Below are 24094 nucleotides of genomic sequence, written 5' to 3'. Positions count from 1 at the left end.
CCAAGACGAAAGGATGTCTGAATCCCCTGTGGAGACCACAGAGAAAGACCTAGTTCCCCACCTCATGGCCACCGGAGGCCTCACATCCTTTGAAAACTCCAGAGGTACGCGGAGATCAGTGCCTCCTAAGCAGACGATGCCTGTCTCCTCGTGAAACTTGATAGGAGTCCCAGGATTCCTGTGGCACGTGGAAAGGGACCCTTGGTCTCCCGCCTCAGCTGGAGAGGCGTCCGAATTGCCCTGCCAAGCCTCGAAATAGAATCCCGAGTTGTCCCTCGCAACTAGGCAGGAGTCCTGACTTTGTTGAACAAACACGTGAGTGGAAGGGCCATCCCCGTCGTAACTCGAGAATATACCCCAGATTCCCGCCGCAACTTGAGAAAAACCATGAGACTTCCTCCTCGCCGCGAGATGAGGCCAGATTCCCCTGCACGGCATGCAGAGCAATTCCGTGTTGCACATCAAACATGAAAGGAGCCTTGATTTCCTTGATGGCACTCCAGAGAAACCCCAAGAACACTGTTTCAAGGCTAGAGGGATCCTGAGGTCACTGTAGCAACACAAAAGAGCTCCGTGGACCAAAAATCAACTCGAGATGAGAGGTTAGTCCCTGGCTTCGACTCCAGAGGAATACCACCTTACCACAAGCACCTCAACAGGAGGCTTCTCTGAGCTCTAGGTATGTGAGAGGGACCCTGAGTTTGCGGCCTCAAGTGGAATGGAAACCGCGATGCCCTGACTCGAAATAAGGCCGGATATCCCTGCAGTGACTTGAATGCAGGCTCGTCTTGCATTTCTCACGACGAAAGGATGTCTGAATCCCCTGTGGAGACCACAGAAGAAGACCTAGTTCCCCACCTCATCGCGACCGGAGGCCTCACATCCTTTGAAAACTCCAGAGGTATGCGGAGATCAGTTCCTCCAAAGGAGACGAGGCCTGACTCCTCGTGAAACTTGATAGGAGTCCCAGGATTCCTGTGGCACGTGGAAAGGGACCCTTGGTCTCCCGCCTCACCTGGAGAGGCTTCCCAATTGCCCTGCCAAGCCTCAAGGAGAATCCCGAGTTGTCCCTCGCAACTGGGCAGGAGTCCTGAGTTCGCTGAACAAACACGTGGGTGGAAGGGCCATCCCCGTCGTAACTCGAGAATATACCCCAGGTTCCCGCCGCAACTCGAGAAAAACCATGAGACTTCCCCCTCGCCGCGAGATGAGGGCCGATTCCCCTGCACTGCGTGCAGAGCAATTTCGTGTTGCACATCACACATGAAAGGAGCCTTGATTTCCTTGATGGCACTCCAGAGAAACCCCAAGAACACTGTTTCAAGGCTAGAGGGATCCCGAGGTCACTGTAGCAACACGAAAGAGCTCCGTGGACCAAAAATCAACTCGAGATGAGAGGTTAGTCCCTGGCTTCGACTCCAGAGGAATACCACCTTACCACAAGCACCTCAAGCGGAGGCTTCTCTCAGCTCTAGCTATGTGAGAGGGACCCTGACTTTGCGGCCTCAAGTGGAATGGACACCGCGATGCCCTGACTCGAAATAAGGCCGGATATCCCTGCAGTGACTTGAATGCAGGCTCGTCTTGCATCTCCCAAGACGAAAGGATGTCTGAATCCCCTGTGGAGACCACAGAGAAAGACCTAGTTCCCCACCTCATCGCGACCGGAGGCCTCACATCCTTTGAAAACTCCAGAGGTACGCGGAGATCAGTGCCTCCAAAGGAGACGATGCCTGACTCCTCGTGAAACTTGATAGGAGTCCCAGGATTCCTGTGGCACGTGGAAAGGGACCCTTGGTCTCCCGCCTCAGCTGGAGAGGCGTCCCAATTGCCCTGCCAAGCCTCGAGGAGAATCCCGAGTCGTCCCTCGCAAATAGGCAGGAGTCCTGACTTCACTGAACTAACACGTGTGTGGAAGGGCCATCCCCGTCTTAACTCGAGAATATACCGCAGGTTCCCGCCGCAACTCGAGATAAACCATGAGACTTCCCCCTCGCCGCGAGATGAGGCCCGATTCCCCTGCACTGCGTGCAGAGCAATTCCGTGTTTCACATCACACATGAAAGGAGCCTTGATTTCCTTGATGGCACTCCAGAGAAACCCCAAGAACACTGTTTCAAGGCTAGAGGGATCCTGAGATCAATGTAGCAACACAAAAGAGCTCCGTGGACCAAAAATCAACTCGAGATGACAGGTTAGTCCCTGGCTTCAACTCCAGAGGAATACCACCTTACCACAAGCACCTCAAGAGCAGGCTTCTCTCAGCTCTATGTATGTGAGAGGGACCCTGAGTTTGCGGCCTCAAGTGGAATGGAGACCGCGATGCCCTGACTCGAAATATGGCCGGATATCCCTGCAGTGACTTGAATGCAGGCTCGTCTTGCATCTCCCAAGACGAAAGAATATCTGAATCCCCTGTGGAGACCACAGAGAAAGACCTAGTTCCCCACCTCATCGCGACCAAAGGCCTCACATCCTTTGAAAACTCCAGAGGTACGCGGAGATCAGTGCCTCCAAAGGAGACGATGCCTGACTCCTCGTGAAACTTGATAGGAGTCCCAGGATTCCTGTGGCACGTGGAAAGGGACCCTTGGTCTCCCGCCTCAGCTGGAGAGGCGTCCCAATTGCCCTGCCAAGCCTCGAGGAGAATCCCGAGTTGTCCCTCGCAACTAGGCAGGAGTCCTGACGTCGCTGAACAAACACGTGGGTGTAACGGCCATCCCGGTCGTAACTCGAGAATATACTCCAGGTTCCCGCCGCAACTCGAGAAAAACCATAAGACTTCCCCCTCGCCGCGAGATGAGGCCCGATTCCCCTGCACTGCGTGCAGAGCAATTCCGTGTTGCACATCACACCTGTAAGGAGCCTTGATTTCCTTGATGGCACTCCAGAGAAACCCCAAGAACACTGTTTCAAGGTTGAGGGATCCTGAGGTCACTGTAGCAACACGAAAGAGCTCCGTGGACCAAAAATCAACTCGAGATGAGAGGTTAGTCCCTGGCTTCGACTCCAGAGGAATACCACGTTACCACAAGCACCTCAAGAGGAGGCTTCTCTCAGCTTGAGGTATGTGAGAGGGACCCTGATTTTGCGGCCTCAAGTGGAATGGAGACCGCGATGCCCTGACTCGAAATAAGGCCGGATATCCCTGCAGTGACTTGAATGCAGGCTCGTCTTGCATCTCCCAAGACGAAAGGATGTCTGAATTCCCTGTGGAGACCTCAAAGAAAGACCTAGTTCCCCACCTCATCGCGACCGGAGGCCTCACATCCTTTGAAAACTCCAGAGGTCCTCGGAGATCAGTGCCTCCAAAGGAGACGATGCCTGACTCCTCGTGAAACTTGATAGGAGTCCCAGGATTCCTGTGGCATGTGGAAAGGGACCCTTGGTCTCCCGCCTCAGCTGGAGATGCGTCCCAATTGCCCTGCCAAGCCTCAAGGAGAATCCCGAGTTGTCCCTCGCAACTAGGCAGGAGTCCTGACTTCGCTGAACAAACACGTGGGTGGAAGGGCCATCCCCGTCGTAACTCGAGAATATACCCCAGGTTCCCGCCGCAACTCGAGAAAAACCATGAGACTTCCCCCTCGCCGCGAGATGAGGCCCGATTCCCCTGCACTGCCTGCAGAGCAATTCCGTCTTGCACATCACACAAGAAAGGAGCCTTGATTTCCTTGATGGCACTCCAGAGAAACCCCAAGAACACTGTTTCAAGGCTAGAGGGATCCTGAGGTCACTGTAGCAACACAAAAGAGCTCCGTGGACCCAGAATCAACTCGAGATGAGAGGTTAGTCCCTGGCTTCGACTCCAGAGGAATACCACTTTACCACAAGCACCTCACGAGGAGGCTTCTCTCAGCTTTAGGTATGTGAGAGGGACCCTGATTTTGCGGCCTCAAGTGGAATGGACACCGCTATGCCCTGGCTCGTAATAAGGCTGGATATCCCTGCAGTGACTTGAATGCAGGCTCGTCTTGCATCTCCCAAGACGAAAGGATGTCTGAATCCCCTGTGGAGACCACAGAGAAAGACCTAGTTCCCCACCTCATCGCGACCGGAGGCCTCACATCCTTTGAAAACTCCAGAGGTACGCGGAGATCAGTGCCTCCAAAGGAGACGATGCCTGACTCCTCGTGAAACTTGATAGGAGTCCCAGGATTCCTGTGGCACGTGGAAAGGGACCCTTGGTCTCCCGCCTCAGCTGGAGAGGCGTCCCAATTGCCCTGCCAAGCCTCGAGGAGAATCCCGAGTTGTCCCTCGCAACTAGGCAGGAGTTCTGACGTCGCTGAACAAACACGTGGGTGGAAGGGCCATCCCCGTCGTAACTCGAGAATATACCCCAGGTTCCCGCCGCAACTCGAGAAAAACCATGAGACTTCCCCCTCGCCGCGAGATGAGGCCCGATTCCCCTGCACTGCATGCAGAGCAATTCCGTGTTTCACATCACACATGAAAGGAGCCTTGATTTCCTTGATGGCACTCCAGAGAAACCCCAAGAACACTGTTTCAAGGCTAGAGGGATCCCGAGGTCACTGTAGCAACACGAAAGAGCTCCGTGGACCAAAAATCAACTCGAGATGAGAGGTTAGTCCCTGGCTTCGACTACAGAGGAATACCACCTTACCACAAGCACCTCAAGAGGAGGCTTCCCTCAGCTCTAGGTATGTGAGAGGGACCCTGAGTATGCGGCCTCAAGTGGAATGAGGACCGCGATGCCCTGACTCGAAATAAGGCCGGATATGCATGCAGTGACTTGAATGCAGGCTCGTCTTGCATCTCCCAAGACGAAAGGATGTCCGAATCCCCTGTGGAGACCACAGAGAAAGACCTAGTTCCCCACATCATGGCGACCGGAGGCCTCACATCCTTTGAAAATTCCAGAGGTACGCGGAGATCAGTGCCTCCAAAGGAGACGTTGCCTGACTCCTCGTGAAACTTGATAGGAGTCCCAGGATTCCTGTGGCACGTGGAAAGGGACCCTTAGTCTCCCGCCTCAGCTGGAGAGGCGTCCCAAATGCCCTGCAAAGCCTCGAGGAGAATCCCGAGTTTTCCCTCGCAACTAGGCAGGAGTCCTGACGTCGCTGAACAAACACGTGGGTGGAAGGGCCATCCCCGTCGTAACTCGAGAATATACCCCAGGTTACCGCCGCAACTCGAGAAAAACCATGAGACTTCCCCGTCGCCGCGAGATGAGGCCCGATTCCCCTGCACTGCGTGCAGAGCAATTCCGTGTTGCACATCACACATGAAAGGAGCCTTGATTTCCTTGATGGCACTCCAGAGAAACCCCAAGAACACTGTTTCAAGGCTAGAGGGATCCTGAGATCAATGTAGCAACACAAAAGAGCTCCGTGGACCAAAAATCAACTCGAGATGAGAGGTTAGTCCCTGGCTTCAACTCCAGAGGAATACCACCTTACCACAACACCTCAAGAGGAGGCTTCTCTCAGCTCTATGTATGTGAGAGGGACCCTGAGTTTGCGGCCTCAAGTGGAATGGAGACCGCGATGCCCTGACTCGAAATAAGGCCGGATATCCCTGCAGTTACTTGAATGCAGGCTCGTCTTGCATCTCCCAAGACGAAAGGATGTCTGAATCCCCTGTGGAGACCTCAGAGAAAGACCTAGTTCCCCACCTCATCGCGACCGGAGGCCTCACATCCTTTGAAAACTCCAGAGGTCCTCGGAGGTCAGTGCCTCCAAAGGAGACGATGCCTGACTCCTCGTGAAACTTGATAGGAGTCCCAGGATTCCTGTGGCATGTGGAAAGGGACCCTTGGTCTCCCGCCTCAGCTGGAGAGGCGTCCCAATTGCCCTGCCAAGCCTCAAGGAGAATCCCGAGTTGTCCCTCGCAACTAGGCAGGAGTCCTGACTTCGCTGAACAAACACGTGGGTGGAAGGGCCATCCCCGTCGTAACTCGAGAATATACCCCAGGTTCCCGCCGCAACTCGAGAAAAACCATGAGACTTCCCCCTCGCCGCGAGATGAGGCCCGATTCCCCTGCACTGCCTGCAGAGCAATTCCGTCTTGCACATCACACAAGAAAGGAGCCTTGATTTCCTTGATGGCACTCCAGAGAAAGCCCAAGAACACTGTTTCAAGGCTAGAGGGATCCTGAGGTCACTGTAGCAACACGAAAGAGCTCCGTGGACCCAGAATCAACTCGAGATGAGAGGTTAGTCCCTGGCTTCGACTCCAGAGGAATACCACTTTACCACAAGCACCTCAAGAGGAGGCTTCTCTCAGCTCTAGGTATGTGAGAGGGACCCTGATTATGCGGCCTCAAGTGGAATGGACACTTCGATGCCCTGACTCGAAATCTGGCCAGATATCCCTGCAGTGACTTGAATGCAGCCTCGTCTTGCATCTCCCAAGATGAAAGGATGTCTGAATCCCCTGTGGAGACCACAGAGAAAGACGTAGTTCCCCACCTCATCGCGACCGGAGGCCTCACATCCTTTGAAAACTTCAGAGGTACACGGAGATCAGTGACTCCAAAGGAGACGATGCCTGACTCCTCGTGAAACTTGATAGGAGTCCCAGGATACCTGTGGCACGTGGAAAGGGACCCTTGGTCTCCCGCCTCAGCTGGAGATGCGTCCCAATTGCCCTGCCAAGCCTCGAGGAGAATCCCGAGTTGTCCCTCGCAACTAGGCAGGAGTCCTGACGTCGCTGAACAAACACGTGTGTGGAAGGGCCATCTCCGTCATAACTGGAGAATATACCCCAGGATCCCGCCGCAACTCGAGAAAAACCGTGAGACTTTCCCCTCGCCGCGAGATGAGGCCCGATTCCCTTGCACTGCATGCAAAGCAATTCCGTGTTGCACATCACACATGAAAGGAGCCTTGATTTCCTTGATGGCACTCCAGAGAAACCCCAAGAACACTGTTTCAAGGCTAGAGGGATCCCGAGGTCACTGTAGCAACACGAAAGAGCTCCGTGGACCAAAATTCAACTCGAGATGAGAGGTTAGTCCCTGGCTTCGACTCCAGAGGAATACCACCTTACCACAAGCACCTCAAGAGGAGGCTTCTCTCAGCTCTTGGTATGTGAGAGGGACCCTGATTTTGCGTCCTCAAGTGGAATGGACACCGCAATGCCCTGACGCGAAATTAGGCCGGATATCCCTGCAGTGACTTGAATGCAGGCTCGTCTTGCATCTCCCAAGATGAAAGGATGTCTGAATCCCCTGTGAAGACCACAGAGAAAGACCTAGTTCCCCACCTCATCGCGACCGGAGGCCTCACATCCTTTGAAAACTCCAGAGGTATGCGGAGATCAGTGCCTCCAAAGGGGACGATGCATGACTTCTCGTGAAACTTGATAGGAGTCCCAGGATTCCTGTGGCACGTGGAAAGGGACCCTTGGTCTCCCGCCTCAGCTGGAGAGGCGTCCCAATTGCCCTGCCAAGCCTCGAGGAGAATCCCGAGTTGTCCCTCGCAACTAGGCAGGAGTCCTGACGTCGCTGAACAAACACGTGTGTGGAAGGTCCATCCCCATCATAACTCGAGAATATACCCCAGGTTCCCGCCGCAACACGAGAAAAGCCATGAGACTTCCCCCTCGCCATGAGATGAGGCCCGATTTCCCTGCACTGCGTGCAGAGCAATTCCGTGTTGCACATCACACATGAAAGGAGCCTTGATATCCTTGACGGCACTCCAGAGAAACCCCAAGAACACTGTTTCAAGGCTAGAGGGATCCTGAGGTCCCTGTAGCAACACGAAAGAGATCCGTGGACCAAGAATCAACTCGAGATGAGAGGTTAGTCCCTGGCTTCGACTCCAGAGGAATACCACCTTACCACAAGCACCTCAAGAGGAGTCTTCTCTCAGCTCTAGGTATGTGAGAGGGACCCTGAGTTTGCGGCCTCAAGTGGAATGGAGACTGCGATGCCCTGACTCGAAATAAGGCCGGATATCCCTGCAGTGACTTGAATGCAGGCTCGTCTTGCATCTGCCAAGAGGAAAGGATGTCTGAATCCCCTGTGGAGACCACAGAGAAAGACCTAGTTCCCCACCTCATGGCCACCGGAGGCCTCACATCCTTTGAAAATTCCAGAGGTACGCGGAGATCAGTGCCTCCTAAGCAGACGATGCCTGTCTCCTCGTGAAACTTGATAGGAGTCCCAGGATTCCTGTGGCACGTGGAAAGGGACCCTTGGTCTCCCGCCTCAGCTGGAGAGGCGTCCCAATTGCCCTGCCAAGCCTCAAGGAGAATCCCGAGTTGTCCCTCGCAACTAGGCAGGAGTCCTGACTTTGTTGAACAAACACGTGGGTGGAAGGGCCATCCCCGTCTTAACTCGAGAATATACCCCAGGTTCCCGCCGCAACTCGAGAAAAACCATGAGACTTCCTCCTCGCCGCGAGATGAGGCCAGATTCCCCTGCACGGCATGCAGATCAATTCCGTGTTGCACATCAAACATGAAAGGAGCCTTGATTTCCTTGATGGCACTCCAGAGAAACCCCAAGAACACTGTTTCAAGGCTAGAGGGATCCTGAGGTCACTGTAGCAACACAAAAGAGCTCCGTGGACCAAAAATCAACTCGAGATGGGAGGTTAGTCCCTGGCTTCGACTCCAGAGGAATACCACCTTACCACAAGCACCTCAAGAGGAGGCTTCTCTGAGCTCTAGGTATGTGAGAGGGACCCTGAGTTTGCGGCCTCAAGTGGAATGGAACCCGCGATGCCCTGACTCGAAATAAGGCCGGATATCCCTGCAGTGACTTGAATGCAGGCTCGTCTTGCATTTCTCAAGACGAAAGGATGTCTGAATCCCCTGTGGAGACCACAGAAGAAGACCTAGTTCCCCACCTCATCGCGACCGGAGGCCTCACATCCTTTGAAAACTCCAGAGGTATGCGGAGATCAGTTCCTCCAAAGGAGACGAGGCCTGACTCCTCGTGAAACTTGATAGGAGTCCCAGGATTCCTGTGGCACGTGGAAAGGGACCCTTGGTCTCCCGCCTCAGCTGGAGAGGCGTCCCAATTGCCCTGCCAAGCCTCAAGGAGAATCCCGAGTTGTCCCTCGCAACTGGGCAGGAGTCCTGAGTTCGCTGAACAAACACGTGGGTGGAAGGGCCATCCCCGTCGTAACTCGGGAATATACCCCAGGTTCCCGCCGCAACTCGAGAAAAACCATGAGACTTCCCCCTCGCCGCGAGATGAGGCCCGATTCCCCTGCACTGCGTGCAGAGCAATTCCGTGTTGCACATCACACATGAAAGGAGCCTTGATTTCCTTGATGGCAATCCAGAGAAACCCCAAGAACACTGTTTCAAGGCTAGAGGGATCCCGAGGTCACTGTAGCAACACGAAAGAGCTCCGTGGACCAAAAATCAACTCGAGATGAGAGGTTAGTCCCTGGCTTCGACTCCAGAGGAATACCACCTTACCACAAGCACCTCAAGAGGAGGCTTCTCTCAGCTCTAGCTATGTGAGAGGGACCCTGACTTTGCGGCCTCAGGTGGAATGGACACCGCGATGCCCTGACTCGAAATAAGGCCGGATATCCCTGCAGTGACTTGAATGCAGGCTCGTCTTGCATCTCCCAAGACGAAAGGATGTCTGAATCCCCTGTGGAGACCTCAGAGAAAGACCTAGTTCCCCACCTCATCGCGACCGGAGGCCTCACATCCTTTGAAAACTCCAGAGGTCCTCGGAGGTCAGTGCCTCCAAAGGAGACGATGCCTGACTCCTCGTGAAACTTGATAGGAGTCCCAGGATTCCTGTGGCATGTGGAAAGGGACCCTTGGTGTCCCGCCTCAGCTGGAGAGGCGTCCCAATTGCCCTGCCAAGCCTCAAGGAGAATCCCGAGTTGTCCCTCGCAACTAGGCAGGAGTCCTGACTTCGCTGAACAAACACGTTGGTGGAAGGGCCATCCCCGTCGTAACTCGACAATATACCCCAGGTTCCCGCCGCAACTCGAGAAAAACCATGAGACTTCCCCCTCGCCGCGAGATGAGGCCCGATTCCCCTGCACTGCGTGCAGAGCAATTCCGTCTTGCACATCACACAAGAAAGGAGCCTTGATTTCCTTGATGGCACTCCAGAGAAAGCCCAAGAACACTGTTTCAAGGCTAGAGGGATCCTGAGGTCACTGTAGCAACACGAAAGAGCTCCGTGGACCCAGAATCAACTCGAGATGAGAGGTTAGTCCCTGGCTTCGACTCCAGAGGAATACCACTTTACCACAAGCACCTCAAGAGGAGGCTTCTCTCAGCTTTAGGTATGTGAGAGGGACCCTGATTTTGCAGCCTCAAGTGGAATGGACACCGCGATGCCCTGGCTCGAAATAAGGCTGGATATCCCTGCAGTGACTTGAATGCAGGCTCGTCTTGCATCTCCCAAGACGAAAGGATGTCTGAATCCCCTGTGGAGACCACAGAGAAAGACCTAGTTCCCCACCTCATCGCGACCGGAGGCCTCACATCCTTTGAAAACTCCAGAGGTACGCGGAGATCAGTGCCTCCAAAGGAGACGATGCCTGACTCCTCGTGAAACTTGATAGGAGTCCCAGGATTCCTGTGGCACGTGGAAAGGGACCCTTGGTCTCCCGCCTCAGCTGGAGAGGCGTCCCAATTGCCCTGCCAAGCCTCGAGGAGAATCCCGAGTTGTCCCTCGCAACTAGGCAGGAGTCCTGACGTCGCTGAACAAACACGTGGGTGGAAGGGCCATCCCCGTCGTAACTCGAGAATATACCCCAGGTTCCCGCCGCAACTCGAGGAAAACCATGAGACTTCCCCCTCGCCGCGAGATGAGGCCCGATTCCCCTGCACTGCATGCAGAGCAATTCCGTGTTGCACATCACACATGAAAGGAGCCTTGATTTCCTTGATGGCACTCCAGAGAAACCCCAAGAACACTGTTTCAAGGCTAGAGGGATCCCGAGGTCACTGTAGCAACACGAAAGAGCTCCGTGGACCATAAATCAACTCGAGATGAGAGGTTAGTCCCTGGCTTCGACTACAGAGGAATACATCCTTACCACAAGCACCTCAAGAGGAGGCTTCCCTCAGCTCTAGGTATGTGAGAGGGACCCTGATTTTGCGTCCTCAAGTGGAATGGACACCGCAATGCCCTGACGCGAAATTAGGCCGGATATGCATGCAGTGACTTGAATGCAGGCTCGTCTTGCATCTCCCAAGATGAAAGGATGTCTGAATCCCCTGTGAAGACCACAGAGAAAGACCTAGTTCCCCACCTCATCGCGACCGGAGGCCTCACATCCTTTGAAAACTCCAGAGGTATACGGAGATCAGTGCCTCCAAAGGGGACGATGCATGACTTCTCGTGAAACTTGATAGGAGTCCCAGGATTCCTGTGGCACGTGGAAAGGGACCCTTGGTCTCCCGCCTCAGCTGGAGAGGCGTCCCAATTGCCCTGCCAAGCCTCGAGGAGAATCCCGAGTTGTCCCTCGCAACTAGGCAGGAGTCCTGACGTCGCTGAACAAACACGTGTGTGGAAGGTCCATCCCCATCATAACTCGAGAATATACCCCAGGTTCCCGCCGCAACTCGAGAAAAACCATGAGACTTCCCCCTCGCCATGAGATGAGGCCCGATTCCCCTGCACTGCGTGCAGAGCAATTCCGTGTTGCACATCACACATGAAAGGAGCCTTGAGATCCTTGATGGCACTCCAGAGAAACCCCAAGAACACTGTTTCAAGGCTAGAGGGATCCTGAGGTCCCTGTAGCAACACGAAAGAGATCCGTGGACCAAGAATCAACTCGAGATGAGAGGTTAGTCCCTGGCTTCGACTCCAGAGGAATACCACCTTACCACAAGCACCTCAAGAGGAGGCTTCTCTCAGCTCTAGGTATGTGAGAGGGACCCTGATTTTGCGTCCTCAAGTGGAATGGACACCGCAATGCCCTGACGCGAAATTAGGCCGGATATGCATGCAGTGACTTGAATGCAGGCTCGTCTTGCATCTCCCAAGATGAAAGGATGTCTGAATCCCCTGTGAAGACCACAGAGAAAGACCTAGTTCCCCACCTCATCGCGACCGGAGGCCTCACATCCTTTGAAAACTCCAGAGGTATGCGGAGATCAGTGCCTCCAAAGGGGACGATGCATGACTTCTCGTGAAACTTGATAGGAGTCCCAGGATTCCTGTGGCTCGTGGAAAGGGACCCTTGGTCTCCCGCCTCAGCTGGAGAGGCGTCCCAATTGCCCTGCCAAGCCTCGAGGAGAATCCAGAGTTGTCCCTCGCAACTAGGCAGGAGTCCTGACGTCGCTGAACAAACACGTGTGTGGAAGGTCCATCCCCATCATAACTCGAGAATATACCACAGGTTCCCGCCGCAACTCGAGAAAAACCATGAGACTTCCCCCTCGCCATGAGATGAGGCCCGATTCCCCTGCACTGCGTGCAGAGCAATTCCGTGTTGCACATCACACATGAAAGGAGCCTTGATATCCTTGATGGCACTCCAGAGAAACCCCAAGAACACTGTTTCAAGGCTAGAGGGATCCTGAGGTCCCTGTAGCAACACGAAAGAGATCCGTGGACCAAGAATCAACTCGAGATGAGAGGTTAGTCCCTGGCTTCGACTCCAGAGGAATACCACCTTACCACAAGCACCTCAAGAGGAGGCTTCTCTCAGCTCTAGCTATGTGAGAGGGACCCTGACTTTGCGGCCTCAGGTGGAATGGACACCGCGATGCCCTGACTCGAAATAAGGCCGGATATCCCTGCAGTGACTTGAATGCAGGCTCGTCTTGCATCTCCCAAGACGAAAGGATGTCTGAATCCCCTGTGGAGACCACAGAGAAAGACCTAGTTCCCCACCTCATCGCGACCGGAGGCCTCACATCCTTTGAAAACTCCAGAGGTACGCGGAGATCAGTGCCTCCAAAGGAGACGATGCCTGACTCCTCGTGAAACTTGATAGGAGTCCCAGGATTCCTGTGGCACGTGGAAAGGGACCCTTGGTCTCCCGCCTCAGCTGGAGAGGCGTCCCAATTGCCCTGCCAAGCCTCGAGGAGAATCCCGAGTCGTCCCTCGCAACTAGGCAGGAGTCCTGACTTCACTGAACTAACACGTGTGTGGAAGGGCCATCCCCGTCTTAACTCGAGAATATACCGCAGGTTCCCGCCGCAACTCGAGATAAACCATGAGACTTCCCCCTCGCCGCGAGATGAGGCCCGATTCCCCTGCACTGCTTGCAGAGCAATTCCGTGTTGCACATCACACATGAAAGGAGCCTTGATTTCCTTGATGGCACTCCAGAGAAACCCCAAGAACACTGTTTCAAGGCTAGAGGGATCCTGAGATCAATGTAGCAACACAAAAGAGCTCCGTGGACCAAAAATCAACTCGAGATGAGAGGTTAGTCCCTGGCTTCAACTCCAAAGGAATACCACCTTACCACAACACCTCAAGAGGAGGCTTCTCTCAGCTCTATGTATGTGAGAGGGACCCTGAGTTTGCGGCCTCAAGTGGAATGGAGACCGCGATGCCCTGACTCGAAATAAGGCCGGATATCCCTGCAGTGACTTGAATGCAGGCTCGTCTTGCATCTCCCAAGACGAAAGGATGTCTGAATCCCCTGTGGAGACCTCAGAGAAAGACCTAGTTCCCCACCTCATCGCGACCGGAGGCCTCACATCCTTTGAAAACTCCAGAGGTCCTCGGAGGTCAGTGCCTCCAAAGGAGACGATGCCTGACTCCTCGTGAAACTTGATAGGAGTCCCAGGATTCCTGTGGCATGTGGAAAGGGACCCTTGGTGTCCCGCCTCAGCTGGAGAGGCGTCCCAATTGCCCTGCCAAGCCTCAAGGAGAATCCCGAGTTGTCCCTCGCAACTAGGCAGGAGTCCTGACTTCGCTGAACAAACACGTGGGTGGAAGGGCCATCCCCGTCGTAACTCGACAATATACCCCAGGTTCCCGCCGCAACTCGAGAAAAACCATGAGACTTCCCCCTCGCCGCGAGATGAGGCCCGATTCCCCTGCACTGCGTGCAGAGCAATTCCGTCTTGCACATCACACAAGAAAGGAGCCTTGATTTCCTTGATGGCACTCCAGAGAAAGCCCAAGAACACTGTTTCAAGGCTAGAGGGATCCTGAGGTCACTGTAGCAACACGAAAGAGCTCCGTGGACCCAGAATCAACTCGAGATGAGAGGTTAGTCCCTGGCTTCGACTCCAGAGGAATACCACTTTACCACAAGCACCTCAAGAGGAGGCTTCTCTCAGCTTTAGGTATGTGAGAGGGACCCTGATTTTGCAGCCTCAAGTGGAATGGACACCGCGATGCCCTGGCTCGAAATAAGGCTGGATATCCCTGCAGTGACTTGAATGCAGGCTCGTCTTGCATCTCCCAAGACGAAAGGATGTCTGAATCCCCTGTGGAGACCACAGAGAAAGACCTAGTTCCCCACCTCATCGCGACCGGAGGCCTCACATCCTTTGAAAACTCCAGAGGTACGCGGAGATCAGTGCCTCCAAAGGAGACGATGCCTGACTCCTCGTGAAACTTGATAGGAGTCCCAGGATTCCTGTGGCACGTGGAAAGGGACCCTTGGTCTCCCGCCTCAGCTGGAGAGGCGTCCCAATTGCCCTGCCAAGCCTCGAGGAGAATCCCGAGTTGTCCCTCGCAACTAGGCAGGAGTCCTGACGTCGCTGAACAAACACGTGGGTGGAAGGGCCATCCCCGTCGTAACTCGAGAATATACCCCAGGTTCCCGCCGCAACTCGAGGAAAACCATGAGACTTCCCCCTCGCCGCGAGATGAGGCCCGATTCCCCTGCACTGCATGCAGAGCAATTCCGTGTTGCACATCACACATGAAAGGAGCCTTGATTTCCTTGATGGCACTCCAGAGAAACCCCAAGAACACTGTTTCAAGGCTAGAGGGATCCCGAGGTCACTGTAGCAACACGAAAGAGCTCCGTGGACCATAAATCAACTCGAGATGAGAGGTTAGTCCCTGGCTTCGACTACAGAGGAATACATCCTTACCACAAGCACCTCAAGAGGAGGCTTCCCTCAGCTCTAGGTATGTGAGAGGGACCCTGATTTTGCGTCCTCAAGTGGAATGGACACCGCAATGCCCTGACTCGAAATTAGGCCGGATATGCATGCAGTGACTGGAATGCAGGCTCGTCTTGCATCTCCCAAGATGAAAGGATGTCTGAATCCCCTGTGAAGACCACAGAGAAAGACCTAGTTCCCCACCTCATCGCGACCGGAGGCCTCACATCCTTTGAAAACTCCAGAGGTATACGGAGATCAGTGCCTCCAAAGGGGACGATGCATGACTTCTCGTGAAACTTGATAGGAGTCCCAGGATTCCTGTGGCACGTGGAAAGGGACCCTTGGTCTCCCGCCTCAGCTGGAGAGGCGTCCCAATTGCCCTGCCAAGCCTCGAGGAGAATCCCGAGTTGTCCCTCGCAACTAGGCAGGAGTCCTGACGTCGCTGAACAAACACGTGTGTGGAAGGTCCATCCCCATCATAACTCGAGAATATACCCCAGGTTCCCGCCGCAACTCGAGAAAAACCATGAGACTTCCCCCTCGCCATGAGATGAGGCCCGATTCCCCTGCACTGCGTGCAGAGCAATTCCGTGTTGCACATCACACATGAAAGGAGCCTTGAGATCCTTGATGGCACTCCAGAGAAACCCCAAGAACACTGTTTCAAGGCTAGAGGGATCCTGAGGTCCCTGTAGCAACACGAAAGAGATCCGTGGACCAAGAATCAACTCGAGATGAGAGGTTAGTCCCTGGCTTCGACTCCAGAGGAATACCACCTTACCACAAGCACCTCAAGAGGAGGCTTCTCTCAGCTCTAGGTATGTGAGAGGGACCCTGATTTTGCGTCCTCAAGTGGAATGGACACCGCAATGCCCTGACGCGAAATTAGGCCGGATATGCATGCAGTGACTTGAATGCAGGCTCGTCTTGCATCTCCCAAGATGAAAGGATGTCTGAATCCCCTGTGAAGACCACAGAGAAAGACCTAGTTCCCCACCTCATCGCGACCGGAGGCCTCACATCCTTTGAAAACTCCAGAGGTATGCGGAGATCAGTGCCTCCAAAGGGGACGATGCATGACTTCTCGTGAAACTTGATAGGAGTCCCAGGATTCCTGTGGCTCGTGGAAAGGGACCCTTGGTCTCCCGCCTCAGCTGGAGAGGCGTCCCAATTGCCCTGCCAAGCCTCGAGGAGAATCCAGAGTTGTCCCTCGCAACTAGGCAGGAGTCCTGACGTCGCTGAACAAACACGTGTGTGGAAGGTCCATCCCCATCATAACTCGAGAATATACCACAGGTTCCCGCCGCAACTCGAGAAAAACCATGAGACTTCCCCCTCGCCATGAGATGAGGCCCGATTCCCCTGCACTGCGTGCAGAGCAATTCCGTGTTGCACATCACACATGAAAGGAGCCTTGATATCCTTGATGGCACTCCAGAGAAACCCCAAGAACACTGTTTCAAGGCTAGAGGGATCCTGAGGTCCCTGTAGCAACACGAAAGAGATCCGTGGACCAAGAATCAACTCGAGATGAGAGGTTAGTCCCTGGCTTCGACTCCAGAGGAATACCACCTTACCACAAGCACCTCAAGAGGAGGCTTCTCTCAGCTCTAGGTATGTGAGAGGGACCCTGAGTTTGCGGCCTCAAGTGGAATGGAGACTGCGATGCCCTGACTCGAAATAAGGCCGGATATCCCTGCAGTGACTTGAATGCAGGCTCGTCTTGCATCTCCCAAGACGAAAGGATGTCTGAATCCCCTGTGGAGACCACAGAGAAAGACCTAGTTCCCCACCTCATGGCCACCGGAGGCCTCACATCCTTTGAAAACTCCAGAGGTACGCGGAGATCAGTGCCTCCTAAGCAGACGATGCCTGTCTCCTCGTGAAACTTGATAGGAGTCCCAGGATTCCTGTGGCACGTGGAAAGGGACCCTTGGTCTCCCGTCTCAGCTGGAGAGGCGTCCGAATTGCCCTGCCAAGCCTCAAGGAGAATCCCGAGTTGTCCCTCGCAACTAGGCAGGAGTCCTGACTTTGTTGAACAAACACGTGAGTGGAAGGGCCATCCCCGTCGTAACTCGAGAATATACCCCAGATTCCCGCCGCAACTCGAGAAAAACCATGAGACTTCCTCCTCGCAGCGAGATGAGGCCAGATTCCCCTGCACGGCATGCAGAGCAATTCCGTGTTGCACATCAAACATGAAAGGAGCCTTGATTTCCTTGATGGCACTCCAGAGAAACCCCAAGAACACTGTTTCAAGGCTAGAGGGATCCTGAGGTCACTGTAGCAACACAAAAGAGCTCCGTGGACCAAAAATCAACTCGAGATGAGAGGTTAGTCCCTGGCTTCGACTCCAGAGGAATACCACCTTACCACAAGCACCTCAACAGGAGGCTTCTCTGAGCTCTAGGTATGTGAGAGGGACCCTGAGTTTGCGGCCTCAAGTGGAATGGAAACCGCGATGCCCTGACTCGAAATAAGGCCGGATATCCCTGCAGTGACTTGAATGCAGGCTCGTCTTGCATTTCTCAAGACGAAAGGATGTCTGAATCCCCTGTGGAGACCACAGAAGAAGACCTAGTTCCCCACCTCATCGCGACCGGAGGCCTCACATCCTTTAAAAACTCCAGAGGTATGCGGAGATCAGTTCCTCCAAAGGAGACGATGCCTGACTCCTCGTGAAACTTGATAGGAGTCCCAGGATTCCTGTGGCACGTGGAAAGGGACCCTTGGTCTCCCGCCTCACCTGGAGAGGCGTCTCAATTGCCCTGCCAAGCCTCAAGGAGAATCCCGAGTTGTCCCTCGAAACTGGGCAGGAGTCTTGAGTTCGCTGAACAAACACGTGGGTGGAAGGTCCATCCCCGTCGTAACTCGAGAATATACCCCAGGTTCCCGCCGCAACTCGAGAAAAACCATGAGACTTCCCCCTCGCTGCGAGATGAGGCCCGATTCCCCTGCACTGCGTGCAGAGCAATTCCGTGTTGCACATCACACATGAAAGGAGCCTTGATTTCCTTGATGGCACTCCAGAGAAACCCCAAGAACACTGTTTCAAGGCTAGAGGGATCCCGAGGTCACTCTAGCAACACGAAAGAGCTCCGTGGTCCAAAAATCAACTCGAGATGAGAGGTTAGTCCCTGGCTTCGACTCCAGAGGAATACCACCTTACCACAAGCACCTCAAGCGGAGGCTTCTCTCAGCTCTAGCTATGTGAGAGGGATCCTGACTTTGCGGCCTCAAGTGGAATGGACACCGCGATGCCCTGACTCGAAATAAGGCCGGATATCCCTGCAGTGACTTGAATGCAGGCTCGTCTTGCATCTCCCAAGACGAAAGGATGTCTGAATCCCCTGTGGAGACCACAGAGAAAGACCTAGTTCCCCACCTCATCGCGACCGGAGGCCTCACATCCTTTGAAAACTCCAGAGGTACGCGGAGATCAGTGCCTCCAAAGGAGACGAGGCCTGACTCCTCGTGAAACTTGATAGGAGTCCCAGGATTCCTGTGGCACGTGGAAAGGGACCCTTGGTCTCCCGCCTCAGCTGGAGAGGCGTCCCAATTGCCCTGCCAAGCCTCGAGGAGAATACCGAGTCGTCCCTCGCAAATAGGCAGGAGTCCTGACTTCACTGAACTAACACGTGTGTGGAAGGGCCATCCCCGTCTTAACTCGAGAATATACCGCAGGTTCCCGCCGCAACTCGAGATAAACCATGAGACTTCCCCCTCGCCGCGAGATGAGGCCCGATTCCCCTGCACTGCGTGCAGAGCAATTCCGTGTTGCACATCACACATGAAAGGAGCCTTGATTTCCTTGATGGCACTCCAGAGAAACCCCAAGAACACTGTTTCAAGGCTAGAGGGATCCTGAGATCAATGTAGCAACACAAAAGAGCTCCGTGGACCAAAAATCAACTCGAGATGACAGGTTAGTCCCTGGCTTCAACTCCAGAGGAATACCACCTTACCACAAGCACCTCAAGAGCAGGCTTCTCTCAGCTCTAAGTATGTGAGAGGGACCCTGAGTTTGCGGCCTCAAGTGGAATGGAGACCGCGATGCCCTGACTCGAAATAAGTCCGGATATTCCTGCAGTGACTTGAATGCAGGCTCGTCTTGCATCTCCCAAGACGAAAGAATATCTGAATCCCCTGTGGAGACCACAGAGAAAGACCTAGTTCCCCACCTCATCGCGACCAAAGGCCTCACATCCTTTGAAAACTCCAGAGGTACGCGGAGATCAGTGCCTCCAAAGGAGACGATGCCTGACTCCTCGTGAAACTTGATAGGAGTCCCAGGATTCCTGTGGCACGTGGAAAGGGACCCTTGGTCTCCCGCCTCAGCTGGAGAGGCGTCCCAATTGCCCTGCCAAGCCTCGAGGAGAATCCCGAGTTGTCCCTCGCAACTAGGCAGGAGTCCTGACGTCGCTGAACAAACACGTGGGTGTAAGGGCCATCCCGGTCGTAACTCGAGAATATACTCCAGGTTCCCGCCGCAACTCGAGAAAAACCATGAGACTTCCCCCTCGCCAAGAGATGAGGCCCGATTCCCCTGCACTGCGTGCAGAGCAATTCCGTGTTGCACATCACACCTGAAAGGAGCCTTGATTTCCTTGATGGCACTCCAGAGAAACCCCAAGAACACTGTTTCAAGGTTGAGGGATCCTGAGGTCACTGTAGCAACACGAAAGAGCTCCGTGGACCAAAAATCAACTCGAGATGAGAGGTTAGTCCCTGGCTTCGACTCCAGAGGAATACCACCTTACCACAAGCACCTCAAGAGGAGGCTTCTCTCAGCTCTAGCTATGTGAGAGGGACCCTGAGTTTGCGGCCTCAAGTGGAATGGAGACCGCGATGCCCTGACTCGAAATAAGGCCGGATATCCCTGCAGTGACTTGAATGCAGGCTCGTCTTGCATCTCCCAAGACGAAAGGATGTCTGAATCCCCTGTGGAGACCTCAAAGAAAGACCTAGTTCCCCACCTCATCGCGACCGGAGGCCTCACATCCTTTGAAAACTCCAGAGGTCCTCGGAGATCAGTGCCTCCAAAGGAGACGATGCCTGACTCCTCGTGAAACTTGATAGGAGTCCCAGGATTCCTGTGGCATGTGGAAAGGGACCCTTGGTCTCCCGCCTCAGCTGGAGATGCGTCCCAATTGCCCTGCCAAGCCTCAAGGAGAATCCCGAGTTGTCCCTCGCAACTAGGCAGGAGTCCTGACTTCGCTGAACAAACACGTGGGTGGAAGGGCCATCCCCGTCGTAACTCGAGAATATACCCCAGGTTCCCGCCGCAACTCGAGAAAAACCATGAGACTTCCCCCTCGCCGCGAGATGAGGCCCGATTCCCCTGCACTGCCTGCAGAGCAATTCCGTCTTGCACATCACACAAGAAAGGAGCCTTGATTTCCTTGATGGCACTCCAGAGAAAGCCCAAGAACACTGTTTCAAGGCTAGAGGGATCCCGAGGTCACTGTAGCAACACAAAAGAGCTCCGTGGACCCAGAATCAACTCGAGATGAGAGGTTAGTCCCTGGCTTCGACTCCAGAGGAATACCACTTTACCACAAGCACCTCAAGAGGAGGCTTCTCTCAGCTTTAGGTATGTGAGAGGGACCCTGATTTTGCGGCCTCAAGTGGAATGGACACCGCTATGCCCTGGCTCGAAATAAGGCTGGATATCCCTGCAGTGACTTGAATGCAGGCTCGTCTTGCATCTCCCAAGACGAAAGGATGTCTGAATCCCCTGTGGAGACCACAGAGAAAGACCTAGTTCCCCACCTCATCGCGACCGGAGGCCTCACATCCTTTGAAAACTCCAGAGGTACGCGGAGATCAGTGCCTCCAAAGGAGACGAGGCCTGACTCCTCGTGAAACTTGATAGGAGTCCCAGGATTCCTGTGGCACGTGGAAAGGGACCCTTGGTCTCCCGCCTCAGCTGGAGAGGCGTCCCAATTGCCCTGCCAAGCCTCGAGGAGAATCCCGAGTTGTCCCTCGCAACTAGGCAGGAGTTCTGACGTCGCTGAAGAAATACGTGTGTGGAAGGGCCATCCCCGTCGTAACTCGAGAATATACCCCAGGATCCCGCCGCAACTCGAGAAAAACCATGAGACTTCCCCCTCGCCGCGAGATGAGGCCCGATTCCCCTGCACTGCATGCAGAGCAATTCCGTGTTGCACATCACACATGAAAGGAGCCTTGATTTCCTTGATGGCACTCCAGAGAAACCCCAAGAACACTGTTTCAAGGCTAGAGGGATCCCGAGGTCACTGTAGCAACACGAAAGAGCTCCGTGGACCATAAATCAACTCGAGATGAGAGGTTAGTCCCTGGCTTCGACTACAGAGGAATACCACCTTACCACAAGCACCTCAAGAGGAGGCTTCCCTCAGCTCTAGGTATGTGAGAGGGACCCTGATTTTGCGTCCTCAAGTGGAATGGACACCGCAATGCCCTGACGCGAAATTAGGCCGGATATGCATGCAGTGACTTGAATGCAGGCTCGTCTTGCATCTCCCAAGATGAAAGGATGTCTGAATCCCCTGTGAAGACCACAGAGAAAGACCTAGTTCCCCACCTCATCGCGACCGGAGGCCTCACATCCTTTGAAAACTCCAGAGGTATGCGGAGATCAGTGCCTCCAAAGGGGACGATGCATGACTTCTCGTGAAACTTGATAGGAGTCCCAGGATTCCTGTGGCACGTGGAAAGGAACCCTTGGTCTCCCGCCTCAGCTGGAGAGGCGTCCCTATTGCCCTGCCAAGCCTCGAGGAGAATCCAGAGTTGTCCCTCGCAACTAGGCAGGAGTCCTGACGTCGCTGAACAAACACGTGTGTGGAAGGTCCATCCCCATCATAACTCGAGAATATACCCCAGGTTCCCGCCGCAACTCGAGAAAAACCATGAGACTTCCCCCTCGCCATGAGATGAGGCCCGATTCCCCTGCACTGCGTGCAGAGCAATTCTGTGTTGCACATCACACATGAAAGGAGCCTTGAGATCCTTGATGGCACTCCAGAGAAACCCCAAGAACACTGTTTCAAGGCTAGAGGGATCCTGAGGTCCCTGTAGCAACACGAAAGTGATCCGTGGACCAAGAATCAACTCGAGATGAGAGGTTAGTCCCTGGCTTCGACTCCAGAGGAATACCACCTTACCACAAGCACCTCAAGAGGAGGCTTCTCTCAGCTCTAGGTATGTGAGAGGGACCCTGATTTTGCGTCCTCAAGTGGAATGGACACCGCAATGCCCTGACGCGAAATTAGGCCGGATATGCATGCAGTGACTTGAATGCAGGCTCGTCTTGCATCTCCCAAGATGAAAGGATGTCTGAATCCCCTGTGAAGACCTCAGAGAAAGACCTAGTTCCCCACCTCATCGCGACCGGAGGCCTCACATCCTTTGCAAACTCCAGAGGTATGCGGAGATCAGTGCCTCCAAAGGGGACGATGCATGACTTCTCGTGAAACTTGATAGGAGTCCCAGGATTCCTGTGGCACGTGGAAAGGGACCCTTGGTCTCCCGCCTCACCTGGAGAGGCGTCCCAATTGCCCTGCCAAGCCTCAAGGAGAATCCCGAGTTGTCCCTCGCAACTGGGCAGGAGTCCTGAGTTCGCTGAACAAACACGTGGGTGGAAGGGCCATCCCCGTCGTAACTCGAGAATATACCCCAGGTTCCCGCCGCAACTCGAGAAAAACCATGAGACTTCCCCCTCGCTGCGAGATGAGGCCCGATTCCCCTCCACTGCGTGCAGAGCAATTCCGTGTTGCACATCACACATGAAAGGAGCCTTGATTTCCTTGATGGCACTCCAGAGAAACCCCAAGAACACTGTTTCAAGGCTAGAGGGATCCCGAGGTCACTCTAGCAACACGAAAGAGCTCCGTGGACCAAAAATCAACTCGAGATGAGAGGTTAGTCCCTGGCTTCGACTCCAGAGGAATACCACGTTACCACAAGCACCTCAAGAGGAGGCTTCTCTCAGCTTGAGGTATGTGAGAGGGACCCTGATTTTGCGGCCTCAAGTGGAATGGAGACCGTGATGCCCTGACTCGAAATAAGGCCGGATATCCCTGCAGTGACTTGAATGCAGGCTCGTCTTGCATCTCCCAAGACGAAAGGATGTCTGAATCCCCTGTGGAGACCTCAAAGAAAGACCTAGTTCCCCACCTCATCGCGACCGGAGGCCTCACATCCTTTGAAAACTCCAGAGGTCCTCGGAGATCAGTTCCTCCAAAGGAGACGATGCCTGACTCCTCGTGAAACTTGATAGGAGTCCCAGGATTCCTGTGGCATGTGGAAAGGGACCCTTGGTCTCCCGCCTCAGCTGGAGATGCGTCCCAATTGCCCTGCCAAGCCTCAAGGAGAATCCCGAGTTGTCCCTCGCAACTAGGCAGGAGTCCTGACTTCGCTGAACAAACACGTGGGTGGAAGGGCCATCCCCGTCGTAACTCGAGAATATACCCCAGGTTCCCGCCGCAACTCGAGAAAAACCATGAGACTTCCCCCTCGCCGCGAGATGAGGCCCGATTCCCCTGCACTGCCTGCAGAGCAATTCCGTCTTGCACATCACACAAGAAAGGAGCCTTGATTTCCTTGATGGCACTCCAGAGAAAGCCCAAGAACACTGTTTCAAGGCTAGAGGGATCCTGAGGTCACTGTAGCAACACAAAAGAGCTCCGTGGACCCAGAATCAACTCGAGATGAGAGGTTAGTCCCTGGCTTCGACTCCAGAGGAATACCACTTTACCACAAGCACCTCAAGAGGAGGCTTCTCTCAGCTTTAGGTATGTGAGAGGGACCCTGATTTTGCGGCCTCAAGTGGAATGGACACCGCTATGCCCTGGCTCGAAATAAGGCTGGATATCCCTGCAGTGACTTGAATGCAGGCTCGTCTTGCATCTCCCAAGACGAAAGGATGTCTGAATCCCCTGTGGAGACCACAGAGAAAGACCTAGTTCCCCACCTCATCGCGACCGGAGGCCTCACATCCTTTGAAAACTCCAGAGGTACGCGGAGATCAGTGCCTCCAAAGGAGACGATGCCTGACTCCTCGTGAAACTTGATAGGAGTCCCAGGATTCCTGTGGCACGTGGAAAGGGACCCTTGGTCTCCCGCCTCA

This window comes from Cervus elaphus, chromosome 24 (assembly GCF_910594005.1).
Source record: "Cervus elaphus chromosome 24, mCerEla1.1, whole genome shotgun sequence".
Classification (NCBI taxonomy): domain Eukaryota; kingdom Metazoa; phylum Chordata; class Mammalia; order Artiodactyla; family Cervidae; genus Cervus; species Cervus elaphus.
This window is presented reverse-complemented; position numbering follows the sequence as displayed.